Source organism: Gopherus flavomarginatus, chromosome 21 (genome assembly GCF_025201925.1).
Source record: "Gopherus flavomarginatus isolate rGopFla2 chromosome 21, rGopFla2.mat.asm, whole genome shotgun sequence".
NCBI lineage: Eukaryota > Metazoa > Chordata > Testudines > Testudinidae > Gopherus > Gopherus flavomarginatus.
This window is the reverse complement of record NC_066637.1, coordinates 24096811-24115869: the sequence shown is the minus strand read 5'-3', so window position 1 is coordinate 24115869 and position 19059 is coordinate 24096811. Positions and strand designations below refer to the sequence as shown.

Genomic DNA, 19059 nt, shown 5'->3' with positions numbered 1-19059 from the left:
TGCTGTCCAGGGACTCAGCTTTTAAGTTGCCTTGTGTGCCAGCAGCCAATTGATTCCTGGTGGTGCCCAGAGCCATGTGTGGGACAGAGCTGAGACTTGTGGCACCTGCTCTGCGGCAGGGATCCTGGCAGCTCAGACTCAGGGAAGGCTTCTGCACTCAGAGCCGCTGACTTTGAGAGTTCCCGGGCGGAGCTCAATGCCTGCTCCACCTCAGGCCCTGCCCCCAAACCATCAAATCTCTTCCTATTCGACCCTGCCCCACTTCTTTCTCTCCTCCATCCTCCAGCACACCCCATCAATGGCCAGCAGGAGGCGCAGAAGGAGAAGCTTGTCGGCCAGGCCTGCTAGGTGGGAGGTGCAGGGGCAGAGGTGCTGCTGGGCACCTTTTTTTTTTCTGCAGCCCTGTAGCACCCATGGAATCGCTGACTTGGCTCCTTTCGCACGCTAGAGAGAGGAGCAGAACCAGGGCTATGGCTGATCTATGGGGCACAAGGTGAGTGCCAGAGGCTTCAGGTGCTGAGAAGTGGTGTCCCAGGCATCTCTATGAAAGGAGCAGAACAGGATTTACTTGGAGTGGGGAGAGAATTGAGAGTGTCTCAGGGGTTTGTAGAGAGGTATTGCCCAGGTTAGAGAGTAGCTAAAACACAGACCTCGCTGTGAGCAGGATTTGAACCTGCGCAGGGGAACCCTATTGGATTTCAACTCCCACGCCTTAACCACTCGGCCATCACAGCTGTGAGTATAAAACTACCCCACTGCCAGAGAAACTGGTAAAGAATCACAATGCCCAGGCATGAAGTCATCTGAACTACAGAATTCCCACAGCAAACCTGGCTCCCAAAGCACAGGGGGGATTTGGGGTTTGTTCTCTTTGCTTAGCCATGTGCAGTCACACAGAGAGCGCATTTAAAAGTCTCCCCTCCCACAGAGCGGGAATGGAAATGATTCTCAACTTCAAGCTTGATGTGAATGAGTGTCTGGGCCACAGGGCCAGACACTGACCTTTGCTATAGAAACCAGTGACGCACGGAATCAGGCTAAGGAAAATGTTTCCTGGAGTCAGTAACTGGAATAGCAGCAGTATTGTGCAGAGAAATGTCTCACAAGAGGAGTCAGCGCATTGGTGGTTCAGTAGCAGAAGTCACAGATACAGCGGGGGAGGTCTGTGGATCGGGAGTGAGGGGCACTGGCAGAGCAGTGAGAGGGGAGCCCAGGGCTGGGATAACAGGGGCTGTGGGTCAGGACAAGCAGTTCTGCGCGGAGTGTTCAGAGGTGCCCTGTATCTGCCCTTTCTCTGCACCGTCCCTGCTCCCAGAATGCACCGGCCCTGGACTGAACTCTTCCCCTGCAGGCTGAGCTGGTTTCGTTTGCTGTGATCTTGTTGGATGGGGAGGGGGGGAAGTGACAGTCCCAGCCAGAGCCAACGCCCCCCTGTCACCCAGCACCCTTGGCCCCAGATCCACCCAGCCTAGTAGAGAAGTCAGCAGGGCAGGTCAGCCAGGAGCTGTGCCCTGCCAGGCGCTCAGGGGCATCTACCCTGCAGCTGGGGGATCTCCCCAGCGTGGTCCATGGGAGCTCATGCACTAATGGGCAGTGGCAGCAGCTGCGTGTGGTGGGTTGGGCTGGTGACCTGGGTCCATCTCCTGGGGTCGGCTGGGTTCATGCTCAGGTGACTGGCCCCAGCCCCCCAGCCCCGCTGCTGCTGTTAGCGCTCTAGGCTTGGGTGGAAGCTGCTGGCTGGCTGGACCCTGAGGGTGGATCCAGCACTAGGGGAAACCCTCCGACCTGGAGATTCGTTGCCGAGATTCCTGGGAGCTGCCCATCCCCATGGCTTGTGTGGCTGTCCCCTGTGGCCCAGCAATGGCTCTGGAGGGTGGCTCACGTCACCTGGGGGGAGGTGATCCAGGCAGTGGGCAGCTGGGGGTCTGACTTACTGATAAAATGGTCTCTTCACTCCATGGTGCTCGACGGCCTGGGTCCGTACCGACATCTCCCAGGAACAGATTAGGATTAGAATTTCCCTCTAAAGCGATTTCAGGGTCTGATCCTGCAAGTCCCCCATGTACCCAGTACAGGATGGCTCCAGGCACATCAGCCAATCCAGTGCTGGCGTGTACAGCAGAGAATTGGAAGCGGCAAATCGGGGGGTCATATAAAGAGACTAGAAATACATGAAGTTACTCTTGAAAGGAGAAAAGAAAAAGACGACATTCCCGAGCTGTTTAATAGGGCGAACTGCCCCTTGCAGGCTGCGAAGGGAAATCTCAGGGTTGTGTCCTGTTCCCAGGGCTGTGTCCTCAAGACAGATTTGTGGGAGAAGGAAATCACCACCGAGAGAGGAGTTGGGCTCAGTGTGGATTTTTGTGTTTTGGCAGGAAATTTAGGATCTGGGACTGAAGCCTTAAAGAGGGAGCGGGTGAAGGCTCCCCTCTGCTTTCAGGCTGAAGGAATCCTGGGTTTGGTCAGTCCATCCGGGGGTCACATCGCTCCCAGGCAAAGAGAGGAGGAGAACTCCCCCCACAATGACACATGTGGATCCTGGAGAAGAAAGAGAAAAGAGACCAGCAGCACTGAAGGTGACTGAGGAGTGGAATCCCTTGTGCATGTTACAGAGCACTTGGGCAGCTGTGGCCATTCAAACACACTGAGGGTATGGCTACACTTGACATTTCAAAACGTTGCCGCGGCAGCACTTTGAAGTGTGAGTGTGGTCGGAGCGCCAGCGCTGGGAGAGAGCTCTCCCAGCGCTGCACGTAAACCACATCCTCTACGGGTGTAGCTTGCAGCGCTGGGAGCTGTGCTCCCAGCGCTGTGGCATTGATTACACTGAGGCTTTACAGCGCTGTATCTTGCAGCGCTCAGGGGGGTGTTTTTTCACACCCCTGAGTGCGAAAGTTGCAGCGCTGTAAAGCGCCAGTGTAGCCATGGCCTGAGCTTTACTAACGAGCAAGGCCAGACTGCTGTGACTCGGAGAAGGGTTTAGGTGTCATAATGGACAAACAACTCAGAATGAAATCCCCATGCGATGCTGTGGTTGTCATTGGATGTACAGACAGGAGAACAGTGACTAGTTATAGGGCACTAGTGTTATCTCTGTACAACATTGTTCAGACCAACACTGGACTCTTGCACACAGTCGTCCTGGCCACATTTTAAGATGAAGAATGAAAAATTGGACGGGGAGCAGAGAAGAGGAAAAAAAGCGCTGAAAAGTTGTCTTCCAGTGCGAGACAAGAGCTCAGTCTGCTCAGTTTATCACAGAGAAGACCAAGAGGTCACTTGATGACAATGCGTAAATCACCTCCCAAAGAGAAAATTCTGGGTACTGAAGGGTTCTTTAACCCAGCAGCAAAAGGCAGAACAAGAACCAGTGGCTGGAAGTTAATGGCGGAGAAAGTAAAATGAGAAATAAGGGACACATTTGCAATCGGGTGATTAAACATGGAACAAAGTACCCAGGGCAATGATGGATTCTCCACCCCACATGGGAGTGGCAGGAGGGGATGGGGGACCTGAAGAAAGTGCTCACAGGTGAGATAGAAAACCATTTCTCTCCGATGCTTGGCTGGTGGCCTTGCTCTCATGCTCAGGGTCTCCCTGATCTCCATTGCTGGGGTCAGGAAGGAATTTCCCCCAGCTCACACTGGCAGGGATGTTGGAGTTTTTGTCATCCTCTGCGGCATGGGGCACAAGTCACTTGCCAGATCAGCTGGGTACATCTCACCAAATCAATTCCAGTGCAGGGGCCTCCAGTATTGGTACCCCTCTGCCTCTCCTATGCTCTGTCTGTGGCACACAACGGGATATTCTCCTAAGGCCTGCAATATTTTAGTTTAATCCCGGTTGTTGGGCTCAGTGCAGGGGTGACTTTGTGGCCTGTCACGTGTATGGGGGTTAGACAGATTATTTAGTTGTCTTGACTGGCCTTAAAATCTAGACAGGATGTTCTGGCTACAATGTTGCAGTGTCTGACCCGTGGTCTATCCAGCTCCCAGGGGCCTCGTTCCAATCGAATTCCAGGCCAGGATTCAGAGACTGGCAGCTGCAGCGCAAGGCAATGGGGGCTGGTGGGAGTCACTTTGGGCCTGTCACTAGTCACAGAAAACAGAACCTCTCCTAACATCCCGGCTGCTGCCCATCAGGACATCTGGCTGTAGAGGAGCCGGGTCAGTGACCCCCGTGGAAGGAATGAGGCGGGATGGAAACCCCCAGGATGGGGAGTTGTGTGTTTCAGCCGTGTTGGTATCACTCAAACACATGCACAGTACCCACACGCAGAGCCAGTTCATGCTGTAAAACCTCCAGACCCATGAGAGACGTGTTAATCTCAGCACAAGTTCTGCTTTAACCCATTAGAAATAACCCTGTAGTTATTGTGGAGTCTCTGTGCCAGAGGACGCCAAACCCCTGAGCTGTCAGTAGAGGGCCAGGTGTAGCGTCACTGGACACTGGCCTGGTCCACACTATACTGTTTAACCGATTTTAACAGCGTTAAATCGATTTAACGCTGCACCTGTCCACACTACACTGCTCTTTATATCGATTTAAAGGGCTCTTTAAATCGATTTCTGTACTCCTACAAAACAAGAGGAGTAACGCTAAAATCGATATTACTATATCGATTTAGGGTTAGTGTGGATGCAAATCGACGTTATTGGCCTCATTTTTTTACAGTAGCTACCCACAGTGCACCGCTCCAGAAATCGATGCTAGCCTCGGACCACGGACGCACACCACCGAATTAATGTACCTAGTGTGGACACGCACAATCGACTTTATAATATCTGTTTTATAAAATCGGTTTAAGCTAATTCGAATTTATCCTGTAGTGTAGACGTACCCACTGTCAGTGCTTCAGCAGCGAAGCCTTGTACTTGCTGACCCTGGTGGCTCAGACACATGGCTAGGGAAAGGGGAAGGTTACACACACCCCCAGCCGGAGCCCTCACCCCCTCCTGCACTCCAACCCCCTACCCAGCCTGGAGCCCCTTCCTGTGCCCCGAACCCCTCATTCCTGCCCTTCACGCCCCTTTACAGCCCTCACCCAGTCCCACCCCCCCACCCCCCATTGCGGCCCAGAGCCCCTTCCCATACCTTGAACCCCTCATTCCTGCTCTTCCACCCCCTTTACAGCCCTCACCCCCTCCTGCATCCCAACTTCCTGCCCAGCCCGGAGCCCCTTCCCGTACCCTGAACCCCTCACTCCTGACCTTCACCCCCCGTTAGAGCCCTCAGCCCCCTCCTGCACCCCAACCCCCTGCCCAGCCCAGAGCCCCTTCCCATACCCTGAACCCCTCATTTCTGTCCCTCATCCCACATTAGACCCCTCACCCCCTCCCGCATCCCCACCCCCGTCCCAGCCCGGAGCCCCTTCCCGTATCCTGAACCCCTCATTTCTGGACTTCACCCCCCATTAGAACCCCCACCCCCTACCACACCCCAACCCCCTGCCCAGCCCGGAGCCCCTTGCCATACCCTGAACCCCTCATTTCTGGCCCTCACCCTCCATTAGGACCCTCAATCCCTCCCGCACCCCACCCCCTGCCCAGCCCAGTGACAGTGAGTGAGGGTGGGAAGAGCAAGTCACCGAGGGAGGGGGAATGTAGTGAATCAGGGCGGGAGCCTCGGGGAAGAGGCGGGGCCTTGGGGAAGGGGCAGGGTTAGGCTGTTTGGTTTTGTGCGGAAAGTTGGTAACCCTACTTCAGGCCTAAAGCCTGGGGTGACCTCTCCACTCCAATCTCTAGCCAAGCAAATTGGAGCCTGCAGGTTTCCAGGCCAGGTTCACTTCGTGTCTCTCATTGGAGCTGCTCTGTACTGGCTCCCTGCCCAGCCGCTGCTGCTCCCCCAGAACCCCACCCAGACCTGCAGCCAGCTGTAAGCTCTGGGAGTCACAGCCTGTTCCACATGTGGATCTGCATCCGTTCCTGGGGATTGCCCTCCGCATCCAGCTCTCTGCAGCTCCTCGCCTGCCACGCGGCCACCACACTTCCCACAACAGCCCGGCCCTTTCCTGCCTCAGGACCATTCCCCTGACCTGGCCAGAGGAAAGGGAAGTGCAGCGGAGAAGGAAATGGTGAATTGTAGTCCCATTCTTAACAGATTTCTCACAGTCCGAAACATAGGCTGAAATACACTGCAAACAGACAAAGTTCCTCTCTGCAATATCAGATTATGAGTCCCAAGGTTTTTGGGGTCACATTGATTGCCCCCTCTTGTTTAAAGAAACAGTCTTAAAGTCTGCAGCTGCCTTTTCAGTTCCTTTCTGTACCTTTAACTGCAAACTTTATATTATATCCTTTTGGTGACACCCTGATTTCCTGTATTTTTTAACCGATTCATCTCCAAAAGATCCATGAAATGTTACCAAGAAAAAGAAAATTGAGAAAGTCAGTGTGTTTGTGAAAACGTTCATATTTTTTAAAGCTATCTCTTGGGTCAGTGAACCCTGATCCATGGACATTCGAGCCACACTGAAGACTGGGCACCTGAAGGGAACGTCCAGCTGAGAGACAAAGTTTCCTTCTTCCCCAGCAGCAGGCTCAGCAAAGCCAGCGTCACATGAGCTGGCAGGGACCATGTCCAGGACAGGTCGGTACATTTCCAAAACCTTGGAGACCATGGCCTGAGGCTCAGTAGGACTGACACTCTGTAGACCAAGTCTAGGAAAAGAAAAGGGATGGACAGTGAACAAGTCAACACAACCCACTCCTTTTCACTGGGGGTTGCAAAAATGAAAACAAAATCCTCAACATTTTAGCTTTGGGTTTAGATTTCCATTGAAAACCACAAAGGTTTCTTGAGAAATTAAAAAAATCCTTCAGCCCACGCAGCCCGAGGTGCCGGGCTCTCCGGCAGGCGGACACCTCAGCCACCTCTTGCCTCATGGCCTAGGCTTTCAATGCTCTGCTGGTTGCCTCCTCCTTTGAAGGCCCCCAGCAAAAAGAAACAAGCACATGCCTAGCAGAAGACGGTTTTGATTCATTGACTTTTGGGTTATGGACCCACCACGCTTCTGCTGTGTCACTCTGCTGGCTCTTTACTTACAGCCTCCAGCACCCACACTTGCCTTGCGAGCTCTAGCGCTGGCAGGCAGATGCGCAGGCTGCTAGGCAGCAGCCTTGGTAACAGCAGACATGTTTCTCCGTGGCGCAATGGGTCAGTGTGTTTTGCTGTTAATTGAAAGGATGGTGGTTTGAGCCCACCCAGGCATGGCGATAACCCCTAGCTCCTCAAGACCTGCTGGGAGCCTCAAAGGCCACCTCAACCCATCTCTCTTGGCCTCAGTGGTTTCAGCTCAGGCCCGAAGACTGTGCTGGATGCAACTCAGAAATCCATCTCCCAACACCCATGCTGGAGGCTCAGGATTAATCCTCAAGGCTGAACACAAAACCTTCAGCCAGGCGTGTTTTGCTCCATTCCTGCCTCCGCCCAAGCGGCAATGGAGAAATGTAGGAGAAACGCCGGCTAGAAGACACCTCCCTCTCATTTCTCTGTAGGCTGTGACATTATTAATATCAACTGGGACCATATAGATCATTGCTGCCACCACTGTTATATATTTGCAGCAAATATTGTGCAAAAGTTGTCGTGTGAGGTGTCTGTGACAAGGTTATGATTTGCTGGTTATAATTATACTAGCTGTATGTGTGTACTATTTTTCTATCTGAAGTTATGAATATGGGCTATGTACTTGTATCTCAAATGTATTTGATTTCAAGTAGCCTCAGTGATGTATTTGGTCAGCTTCTTGAGAAAGGACTATTCTCAGTAAGTGCCCAATCAAGAAACGTTTCACTGACAATGGACTTTGGAAAATGCCAATCCACATCCGAGCTTTCCTGGGAACATTCAAACTAACATGTAAACAATGTTGTAGGCCTGCAAATTGAATCAGGCACAGACATGTGACCTGCCCATGTGACTCCAGACTCCATCTTGCTGCTGTGATTTTCCTAGGTCAGCCCTAGGACCAATCCTATTCAACTTATTCATAAATGATTTGGAGAAGGGGGTAAAAAGTGAAGTGGCAAAGTTCACAGATGATACTAAACTGCTCAAGATAGTTAAGACCAAAGCAGACTGCGAAGAACTTCAAAAAGATCTCACAAAACTAAGTGATTGGGCAACAAAATGGCAAATGAAATTTAAGGTGGATAAATGTCACGTTGGAAAAACATAACCCCTATACATACAATATGATGGGGGCTAATTTAGCTACAACATATCAGGAAAGAGATCTTGGAGTCATCATGGATAGTTCTCTGAAGACGTAGCAATGAATTGACACATATGACCCCAAGATGAGATCATTAATACACTAACCTGAGGAGAAGGACACCCCAACACTAGTAGGGAGAGGAAATACAAAAAGGGAAGAGGGAGAAACCCCTATTGAACATGCATTACACCTAGTGATGGCAGCAGAACAGATTATCGGCTACACAACCCAAGAACGGGATCTGCATGTTGCTGTAGACAGATCAATGAAAAGCTCCACTCAATTCACAGCTGCCGGCAAAAAAGTTAACATCAAGTTAGTATTCGTAAGGAATGGGCTGGAGAATAACATTTGTATACAAACCAAGGGGAAGCCTCCAATACCCTGGGACCACCCTGCCTACTACAGCGCTGCACACAGGATATTTTATATCTATCTTAGAGAACTGGGGAAGAAATGGGTCTAAAAAGAAACATTTGCTAATGAGAGAAAACCATCTGAATATGAAGAGATTTTACATTAAGTGAGAGTAATTGGACAGTGGAAGTTCAATTAACAGACAGCAATAATTCCCCCCCCCCACACACACACACAACCACACCATTCACATGGCAGCAGGGAGCCCTTTGGGGAGGTGCTTTAAGAGGGTACGTGAGGGGAGTGTGGAGCAGGAAAACTTCCTGGCAGTGGAGAGGAGGCAGAAGCAGGGGCAGGCAGGTGACTGGCAGTTGGGGGTAGCAGTAGCCAGGACGGCGTAACCTTGTGCTGGAAAGTCTCCTCTGGGGACTTTTTCCTTCTGTCCCCTTCCTTGCCAGCAGAGAATGGCCACCCCAGCCCACCCCAGAGGCAGCTGTGTCTCAGGGCTCTGCAAACTGCATCCATTAAGCCCCTTCTCATTTGGGGAATGATTCAGGACAATTTCCCGAAGAAAGGAAGAAAATTTGCTTCAGGTCAAATGGTTGTGAAAATATCCCAAATCAGAGATTGTTAAATTAAGATTGGAGAATTAAAGAGAAAATGGGGCAAAATCTGAAAAGGAGACTAGAGAAAGTGTCAATAATTGCTCCAGCAGCACCGACCCCTCATGGAGCCCTTGCTGCTTTTCCAGCTGAGAGGAAACTTCCTCTCTCTGATGCCTGGCCATGCTGGAACTGGTGACCAGTGAAGCTGACTTGAGGCTGATGCAAGGTAAGCAAAGCTGAACCAGCTGCCCAGGGTACGGGGTTGGAAGTCAGAATCGGAGGGTGGGCCTGGGTTCCCCTACATCAGTGGTTCTCAACCAAGGGTATGTGTACGCCATAGGGTACGCAGAGAACTTCCATCAAGGCATCTAGTTAATTGCCTCATTTTACCACAGGCTACAGAAAAAGCACCAGCAAAGTCTGTACGAACTGACATCCCAGCACAGGGAGTGACTTGTACATGTAACCCTTCTGCCCCGCTGAGTTGGCAGCAACAAGGGCCGGGTTCAGTATCCAGGGGTTCTGTTTCAGTAACACAATGCATAACCGGATCGAGCCCCCGCCCAGTGACCTGGGACACTCACATACCACCCCCCCTGGGCTCCTCTAGGAGGCAATACTTTTCCTCTCGCAAGCACGGAGTCTGAGTGTAGCAAAATCTTTTTAATAAAGGAAGGAATTAATGCGGCATCCCATTGGAGAAACACCACAAACAGGGTTATAACCCAAACCATAAACAAAAACCCACCTCCAAGTACGTTTGGCACTGTCCTTTTTCCCCTTAGGGTTTTAAGTTCAATTACCCCAAAGTCCAACAACCCAAAAGTCTCTGGTCAATGCCACCCCATGTCTCAGGTACAAGGAGACGGTTGCCAGCCACGCGCAGTCCCCGGGCGCGGGGACAGGCAGCTGTTTCCAGATCAGACACTTGGGGCCCAGAAGTGACCTGCTGCCCGACACCAGCTCCTGAACTTGCCTCTTGGGCAGGAGAGCCCCCCAGCCCCTCTCCCACTCCCCCACTCTACCCCTAATCTCCCTCCCCTCCCCGAGCTGGGGGAGAACCCAGGACTCCTGGCTCCCAGCCCTGCCCACCTCCGTGTTTCCATAGGGCTCCACCCAACGCCCCCCCCCAAGTGGGGCAGCCCCGCGGGCACATCGGGGCGGCACAGACGAGGCCAGGGGAGCAGGCGCCCTGGCAGCCCCCACCACACTGGGGGGCGCCGCGCTGCGGGGGGCGCGGGGCCCAGGCCGAGACCCCAGAACACAAGAGTTCGCGCCTGGACCCAGAGCTTGGGGAGGGCGGGGCCGGGGATCTCTGGGGGGAGGGGCGGGAGGTGTCCGATTGACCCAGGGACCCGCCCTTACCTGGGCTCGAGAGGATGGAAACGCCCCGGGGCAGGCTGGGAGTTGTAGTTCCTGGCTCGTCTCAGAGCGGAAGTGACGACTGTTTGCTCAGGCAATGCCCTCCCGGTGCATACTGGGAAACGTAGTTCCCCGCTCCCTGATTGGCGGAGAGAGCGCGGGACAGAGACTCAGCGCGTGGGGTGCGGGCCTGGTTCCCTCGCCCCGAGGCTTCGCTGCCCCCGCCCCCTCCGCCATGGGGAGCCGGGGGGGGGCACCAGTGGGACACGGGCTCGGGGGCAGCCCGCCCAAGCGGCAAGAGAGAAGCGGACGAGACACGCCGGCCCAAAGACGCCTCCCTCCCACTTCCCTGTAGGCTGTGCAAAGCTCTTGCCCTGCCTCATGCCTCGTCAGGAAAGAGCAGCCACGCTGCCCACGCCTGAGTCACGTGCACAGCCAGGCCCGCCCCGGCTGACGGCGCGCAGAGCCACACGAGTCAATGGCAGGTCGAGTCAGTAGCCTCGGCTCTTTCCCCTGACAGCCACACAGCACTGCCTAGTGCCCCGAGAGCCTCCCTCCTGTTCTCCCGCAGCCCGCCGGGGTGGGTGGGAAAAGGGGACCAGGAAGCACTGCAAGCTCATTCTGACAGGAGGCCCTTGCCACACCCCGACCTCCCTCTTGCCTTCAGCCCAGGCAGCCAGAGGTGCCAGGGAGCTCCCTGGCAGGCCGCCACCTCAGCCACCTCTTTGCTGCTCCTGCTGGTCACCCGCCTTGCTGGAAGGCCCAGAGGGAAAAGAAACAAATGCACACGTAGCAGAGGATGGTTCGATCCATTGACCTGTGGGTTATGGATCCAGCACACTGCCACTGCACCACTCTGCTGGCTCTTCACAGCTTTGCCAGCCAGCCACTGCTATCCGGATTAGTGCCTTACGAGCTCACGCGCTGGCAGGCAGATGCCCAGGCTGCTAGGCAGCTGCCCTGGTCACAGATTTTACAGCTTCTACAGGGTAAAAGGGATCTATTTGGGGTTTGGACCCCACTGGGGAGCTGGGTAGCTGAGTGCCGGAGACGGGAAGCACTTCTTAACTGTTCTTAGTTAAAGCCTTCAGCTTGTGGGGGACGAGGGTTCAGCCTTGGATCCGTGTCTGCAGCAGGCAAGCGCCTCTGGCTCAATCGGCCCCCCTCGCTGTCTTAGCAGACTAAAACCCAGAGCAAACGCACAAGCCTTGCAAAGGAGCAGGATCCGGGGATCTCGAACAAAAGTCAACATTTTATTAAGATGAATGTTGAAAGAAAAAAGAAGTGTACGGTACAGCGTTTAGGCGCAGAAGTTCTGGTGATCGGGGAACAACGTACAGATTACCCAGGGGGTGCGAAGTTCGGTTAAGATCGGGTGGCATAATGAATACATAATGTGCAATAGCCCCGACTGGGGGTAAAACGTTAACGTACAGACACTGAGTTTAGGAGGGTGTGTTGTCCATGTGAGGGCTAAGTTCAGGTGTGGAGTATAACGAGCGGATACAACGATGAGGATTGGATTCACACCGCGTTTTGGTGAGTTTTAAAGCATTCAGTGTTTTTAATCTTTTCCACAATCTAGTTTAAGCAGGGTCAGTATGAACTCTACCCTGCCATCTGTTTGGTGATCTGTTGTAAAGGCCTTTTGAGGCTGATGTCATTTGCATGGTTCCACACACTCTGGATTGCATGATGGGATTGCTTGTCCAGAGGGTCATTTCAGCTGCTGTGGGATCCCCAGTCTCTTGTTATTGGGGCAGGAGTAATGCAGTGTATTTTCCTGTTCATTCTCGATCAAGGAGAGAGTAACTGTATCTGGCATTTGAGGCCTGAAAGCTTCACCCTCGCCTGAAAGTACTCATCATTAAGGGGTCTGGGTTCCAAAGACCCAAGGTTTGTGGGAGGTTGGAATAGATGTTTCTGTGGTTCTTGCTGGCCTGTCCTTATGCGTGTGGGTTTTTCTATTTCTGGTGTGTAAAAACAGAAATGTTTTTGAATCTCTTTGAGTTGTTGTTAGTGTTGCAGTTGTTTGTTGTAAGCTTATGCTACTTGATCTTTTTCAGGGTATGTTTTGGTTTCTGAGAGGTAAAAGGCTGCTCTGTGTGTGGTGTTATGGAGTGAAGTAGTAAAGGTTGGTGTTGCATGTGCCACAAAAATTGTCCCCCCCCCCCCCCCCCCACCAACCCCAGCTCTGGTCCCAGAGTCCAGAATGTGCATAAACCTGCCTGCTGACCTGTGACTAAGAATTTGGTTGCAGAGGTAGTCCGTGTGTCACAAAAGTTGTGTCCCACAGCTAATCTCCCAGTGTGCAATCTGCAAAATTTCCTTGCTGTTTGAGCTGTAAGGAGCATTTTACCCATCTATGGAGTTGTTTACAAGTTTTAGTGTGGAAATGAGATGCCAGCCCAGCAGTTTATGTGTACCTAACAACTGCATTTAGTCATTAATAACTTTTTATCTGTGGTATAGGTGCAAATGTGTATTAGAATTATAAAAGCTTTATTTTTAAACTAGAGAAACACACAGGACCTAATATTTTTATTTAGAGATTTCACAAAAAATCTGTATTACTTAAATAATGTTTTTACTTCAAGGTCCCAGAAACACAAACAAAGTTTTCATCTTGAGCCAAGAAAACCAAAAACATCAAGACACTTGATCACAGCCCTGGAAAAACCAAAAAAACTACTGACACTTGATCTTATTATTTCACTCTGCTTTGGAACCCATGTCCCTTGCCTAACAAGATTTATGTAGGTTCGGGTGAGTTCCGAAATCATGAACTGCTAAGTACCGTTCTACTGTCCTTGATTTATATCACCGGAATAACTGCACTTTATTACCTCTGCCCTAATAAGAAAGAGATTGGGGATCCCACAGCAGCCAAATTGACCCTTTGTACAAGCACCCCTATCATGCACTGCGGGGTGGGGTGTGACCATGCACATCAGCAACAAAAGGCCTTTACAACAGATCACCAACAGATGTCAGGGTAGAGTTTATTCTCATCCTGCTTACGTCCTCCCTGTATCCAAGAACTGGTGGTCCTGATAAATCACATTCCCTATTATACCAACTCATTGGTATTGAATGCGAAGTTATGGCTAGCAAAAGTAGCCACCCACCTCTGCCTTATAGCATCCAGCTTAGCCCTTGTTAACACATAAGTCAGTGGATTGTTCTCTGTCCACACCTGAAACTGAGCACCACACAAGTAGTCTCGAAATTTCTCAGTGATGGCCCATTTCAAGACCAAGAACTACTGCAGGTGAATGGGATAGTGAGTTTCGCTATCAGACAGTCCTCAGCTGGCAAAGCCTACAGATTTACATTTCCTTCCACTTCCTGGTACGGGACTGCTCCCAGACCTCCAAACTGGCATCAGCATGCAGGATAAATGGTTTGTTTGGGTTAACAAGGACTAGGACTTGCACATGAATTAGGCAAATAATTATTTCCCATAAAGCCCTTTCACTTCTCTCATCCCGCCATGTCCCAAATGGAGAAGAGAGGAGCCCCTCCTGTGCCCCAGGCCAGGAACACCAGATTGGAGGAGATCAGGGGAGAGGATGAGGTGTTCATGACTCAGTCCAGGTCTGCTAGTGCTACAAAGGAGAAGATTTCCTTTTTCACTCTAGGTCAACTTAAATTGTTGTTGCAGTGGGGGAGAGATGTCTCTCATCTGGTTCTTAGACGCTTTGGTGAGAGGGGACAAGCAGAGATTTTTTCTTTTCTCTGCAGCTCAAATCACACACTTCTTCTCTGCTTTCTGCTCTAGCTTGATTTCTCTCTTGCATCTCAAGTTTCTCTTTCCTGGCCTCATTCCTGAGCATTCACAGCCCAATTCTCTATCCTAACCCTGAGTTCTCTACTGCACCCTGAATGTCTCATTTTAACCCCACCCCAGAGTCTGCACCCCCAGAGCCAGTGCCTTCATCCCTCTGCACTCCAAGTCTCTGTCCCATGTAGCCTGATTTAGGGTGTACTAATAATATTAATTTGGATAATTTGATGAAAATTTAATTGATTAGCTTACATTTTATTTAATTTAATTGAGTTACAAAGTTACAGTTGCATTACTGCTATTCAAAAGATACATATGGCATTATATGCAACAAAGTTTTGGTTAATATACCCATAGCCTTCCTTGATAACCTGGTGGTAAGAGACACAGGACCAGCCTTGCAGTTCAGGTTTCTCAATTCTTAAGTGAAAGATGAAGTGCTTCGAAAAAGCTAGTGTTACGTAGGGTTTACTTGTATATGTTAAACTTAAAATCAAAACCTAATAAAGACTAAAAACGTAGGGAAACCGAACTTAGCCTAGTTCCCTTGAAACTTAAAGTTTAAGAACAAGTACAGCCTGCTGATAGTACATAGAGAGAGAGTGGAGGAAGTAAGTCAGAATGATAGAGCAAAGTGCTCTAGCAAGGTGGGTTACCTCTTTTATAGGGCACAAGGGCCGGAAATCCTTCCTCCTATACCCAAATTTCATTCCTCACCCACAAAACATTAGGGTACATTTACTTCATAGGCTAGTATGTTTGTGCTTGTTGATGACATGTACATATGCACATAAGTTACCTTGTAGCGTACCTCTTAAATCTGTGGGTACAAGACTGAAAAAAACCCTATGCCATTCTCCATTGTCGATTGGTCTAGGTAAAGGTCTTGGACAGGCATGGGTACTTATCTATTTAAGTAACATGATAAAGGTCGATTTTCCTCTCTGAGTAAAAGGTCACAATACAGATATGCTAACTTTGCCTTAGCTTAACATACAGGAAATGACCTGTAGGTTCTCGTAAGTCATGTGTCTCAGTCCCCTAATCATTTTTATTGCCCTCTGCTGGACTCTCTCCAGTTTGTACACATCCCTTCTCATGTGGGTCCCAACCCCAAAAGTACTCACATTTCACCCCATTGGCCCCAAAATGCCATCTTTTAATATGTAAATAGGGTGCTGCCATGGTCAAGTCACTCCCGAGCTCTCCCAGTGGATCCTGCTGGTGGAGAAGAAGGTGAAAATTAGCCAGGATGTCACTCAGTCAAATCCCTGTGCTCCCCGCAGGTGGTATCAGAAACCTCCAAGATGGCTCACTTCCCTTTCTCTCAGCAGCTTCAGGCCCCAGGGTTACAAATGCACAAACCAGTTGGGATTCTCCCCTGGCCTCAGGGTGTGGGGCTGCTCTGAGGGGATGGACTTGCACACTTGGGATATTAGTGCAAAGATACAATTTCAATTTCTCTTAGAGAATTTGGAAGGCAATTTATATTTGGTAAAAATCTTATTTAGTGAAAGGAAAGCTGCAGTGACAGCCTGGTTACTGGGGTGCAAGACACTTTCCTTCTGGGAGAAACAAGAAGTTAAAATTAGAAATTTACATCATTTGTTCCAATGTTGGTACAGGTTTAATTTTGCTTCTGTGTAGGTTTGTTTCAGGCTGTGACCATTTTGGTTTATTGTGTTGTTTTGGTTTTTTTCGTTGGACTGGAGCTTTTAATTGACATTTGCTGGATGGAATGGCTGTCTTGCAACACCAGTTTTGACATAGTTCTGCATATTTTATACAGATTTGACCAGTATTCAAGGATTCAATTCCTTTATAGGAGGTTTTAGTGGTCATGCTTATTTATTTGATGTTATTTTATCATTCTGCTGTAGCACACTTTTTTGATAAAATGTTGAAATTATTAATTTACAGCATTTGTTAGTTTTTATTTTTACAAACCAAGTTTTTCTTAATGTTTGGGTTTTAAATTAAGCCTTGTTTTTGGTTTCCATTTAGGTTTTGGTTACTTATGGGATCTTTAAGAGAACTTTGGATTCAGTACTAAAATTTGGACAGATTTAGAATATTTGAAGTAAACTCTGTTTACTATTTTATTTTAATAAAGTTTGTATTGCTGTAAACCCTAGCCTGGGGGAGAGGAGATGAGCCTGGCCTTTAACTGAGAAGGAGCAGAGTCATGGCCCCCATGAAGGGTGGGGCCAGGTGATGGGGGGCACAGCCCCCCAATTTTTTTTGTCTAGCCCATCTCAGTCCCCCACTAAAGGAAAAGAGTTTGATGCCACCCCTGCTGGTCACTGGGTGTCACTGCTGCTCCATGGGAAACATGCTCTGTGCCTTACCCAGATTGGTGGGAAACACACTATGTGCCGTACCATGACTGGTCCGTGGGTGTCACTGCTTGTAGAGGGCAGACACATGCTGTGCATTACGCCACCTGACCAGTGGGTGTCACTGCTGTGTCAAGGGAAACACCTTCTGTGCATTACCTTGAATGACCAGGAGGTGTCACTGCTGCTTCAAGGGAAACGTGCTCTGTGTGTTACCCTGATTGGCCACTTGGTGTCACTGCTGCGCCAAGGAAAACACCTTCTGTGCATTACTCTGACTGCCCACTGGGGGTCACTGCTGTTCCAAGGGAGGCATAAGAGCGGCCAGACTGGTTCAGACGCAAAGTCCACCTAGCCCAGTATCCTCCTGTCTTCTGACAGTGGCCAGTGCCAGGTGCCCCAGAGGGAATGAACAGAGCAGGGAATCATCAAGTGATCCATCCCCTATTGCCCATTCCCAGCTTCTGGCAAACAGAGGCTACAGGCACCATCCCTGCTCACCCTGGCTAATAGCCCTTGATGGACCTACCCACCATAAACTTATCTAGTTCTTTTTTGAACCCTGTTATAGTCTTGGCCTTCACAACATCCTCTTGCAGGGAGTTCCACAGGTTAGCTATGCAACTGCCCTGAGTTTACCCCCCCCTCCCCTCGCCAGGTTGTATATGGAAAAGAGGATGAGGATGAGGAGAGCCATGATGTGTCTGTCAGTGGCTGGTGCCTCAGTTTCAGCTAGGCAGCAGTGCTGCAGGCTCCTTTGGTCTGTGCCCATGCAACTGTGTCTGGGGAAGGGGGAGTAGAGGTTCATGCTTTCCAGACCCACGCCCCTCCCCCAGCATCTTGGGAATTCAAGCCAAATTTAACCCTGGTAGCTGGGCTGGGATTAGTCTGGGCTGGGGTAGGGCTGGGGAGGAACTGGGAGGGAGACAGATGCACCTGCTTTGAGGGAAGATCCTCCCATTCCCTGCCAACCCCCTTCACTCCTTCCAGCACAGCATCCCCTAGCATTTCTTTCTCTGTCATGGGAGTTGTCTGCTGCCTGCTTCTCCCTTAGCATCGTCTCTCCCCACCCTGGGGCACTGGCATTGCCTGTCCTGTGCAAACAGGCAGGCCCCAGTGTGCCCCATGACACCGCCCGGCAATTGTGGGGGCAGCTGTTGGATGGAGCCATATCAAAATATGAGAGTGGGCAAGGCTGGGGACTAGGACTCCTGGGTTCTCCCCTCACATGTGGGAGGGGAGTGGAGGTTACGCGGTAGATTAGGGGAGAGGCAGGGCTGGGATCCGGGGATACTGCTTTTTCTGGTTTTCTCCACCTCCTGCAGCTGCCTCGGTCCTTTCAGTGCGTTTCTTGTTCCAAATTCATTTGCTGACTTGTGTAACTCACCCCAGAGGTGGCTGCATCTCAGTATTGGGTGAGGCACCCTTGGCTGCATCACCTCCTAACCACGTCTCTCTTCCCCTTCGGGTGATCCTGCAGCACTTGGCAAACAGCCACAAGATCATGGGGCACTTTGAGCACTGGGCAGGCAGGGGCCAGGCGCCCAGCCCTCCCTCCAGAGAATGGGACCCAGCACCCCCTACTTTTTACAGGGATTAAAAAGGGACAAAGGGGGGCAAATCAGAGGAGGGGGTGGTCAGGGTCTGAGCAGGGGGTGGAAATTGACTGGTCGGGGTTCAAGCAGCTGGAGGCAGAGTTAGGAGAGGGACTGAAGGGCAAAGTCAGGGAGCGGGGGAGGAGCCAGAGTTAAGCCCAGGGGGAGGCGCTGCCAGAGGGTTTAATCCTGGCACAGGCAGGGGCTGAGGGGTAACAGTTATCCCGGTGGGCTGAGATTCGTGTTTGCAAACATGGGTGGGGGGAGCAGAGGGCTTTTTTATTTCCCCTCTCACAGGCAGCACCTCTCAGCATGGGCTTCCCAGGGCTGGGCTCTTAAAGGCACAGGCATCCCACTGCCTAGACACTGCAGCTCCTCTCTGATGTGACCTACTGAGGTTCTGCAGTAGGAGACTCAATTCAGTGAAACTGGGTATTCCCTATAGGCCCCCCAGTCAGGGGACTGTGCACCCCCTTCCCCGAATTTCCCCAACACCCCCTCCCTCAGTGGTCAGGTAGTTACATGCAGCGCTGCCAATGTTGTCATTGGTTGCAAATTTGAATGGTAATTGAAACGTTAACACACTTTAAAAGCAGATACAACGTATGAAAACTACTTGTACCTGAGAAAGTAAAATAGGTTTGGAAAGTCTGTACAAAGCCAGGTTTCCTCACCCAGCTGTTGTGTTTGCTGACAATGTCGGTGCATTGGCTTCGGCAGTGTTGGCCAACCTTAGAATTTCAAATGATGATTTGTAAGCGAGGTGTGAATGAGCTCTCCCCTGGCAGCTACTGATGAC

At 50.8% G+C, this 19059-nt stretch overlaps 1 long non-coding RNA gene and 1 other non-coding gene across 3 annotated transcripts in view; both read right to left on the bottom strand.

Moving 5' to 3' along the window:
- The window catches only part of LOC127038607 (uncharacterized), a 131574-nt gene that overhangs the window by 92614 nt on the left and 19901 nt on the right, over nucleotides 1-19059 (bottom strand). The window lies entirely within an intron of this gene.
- Nucleotides 653-734, bottom strand: TRNAS-UGA (transfer RNA serine (anticodon UGA)). Its single transcript has one exon. It is a non-coding gene; the product is annotated as a tRNA-Ser (tRNA).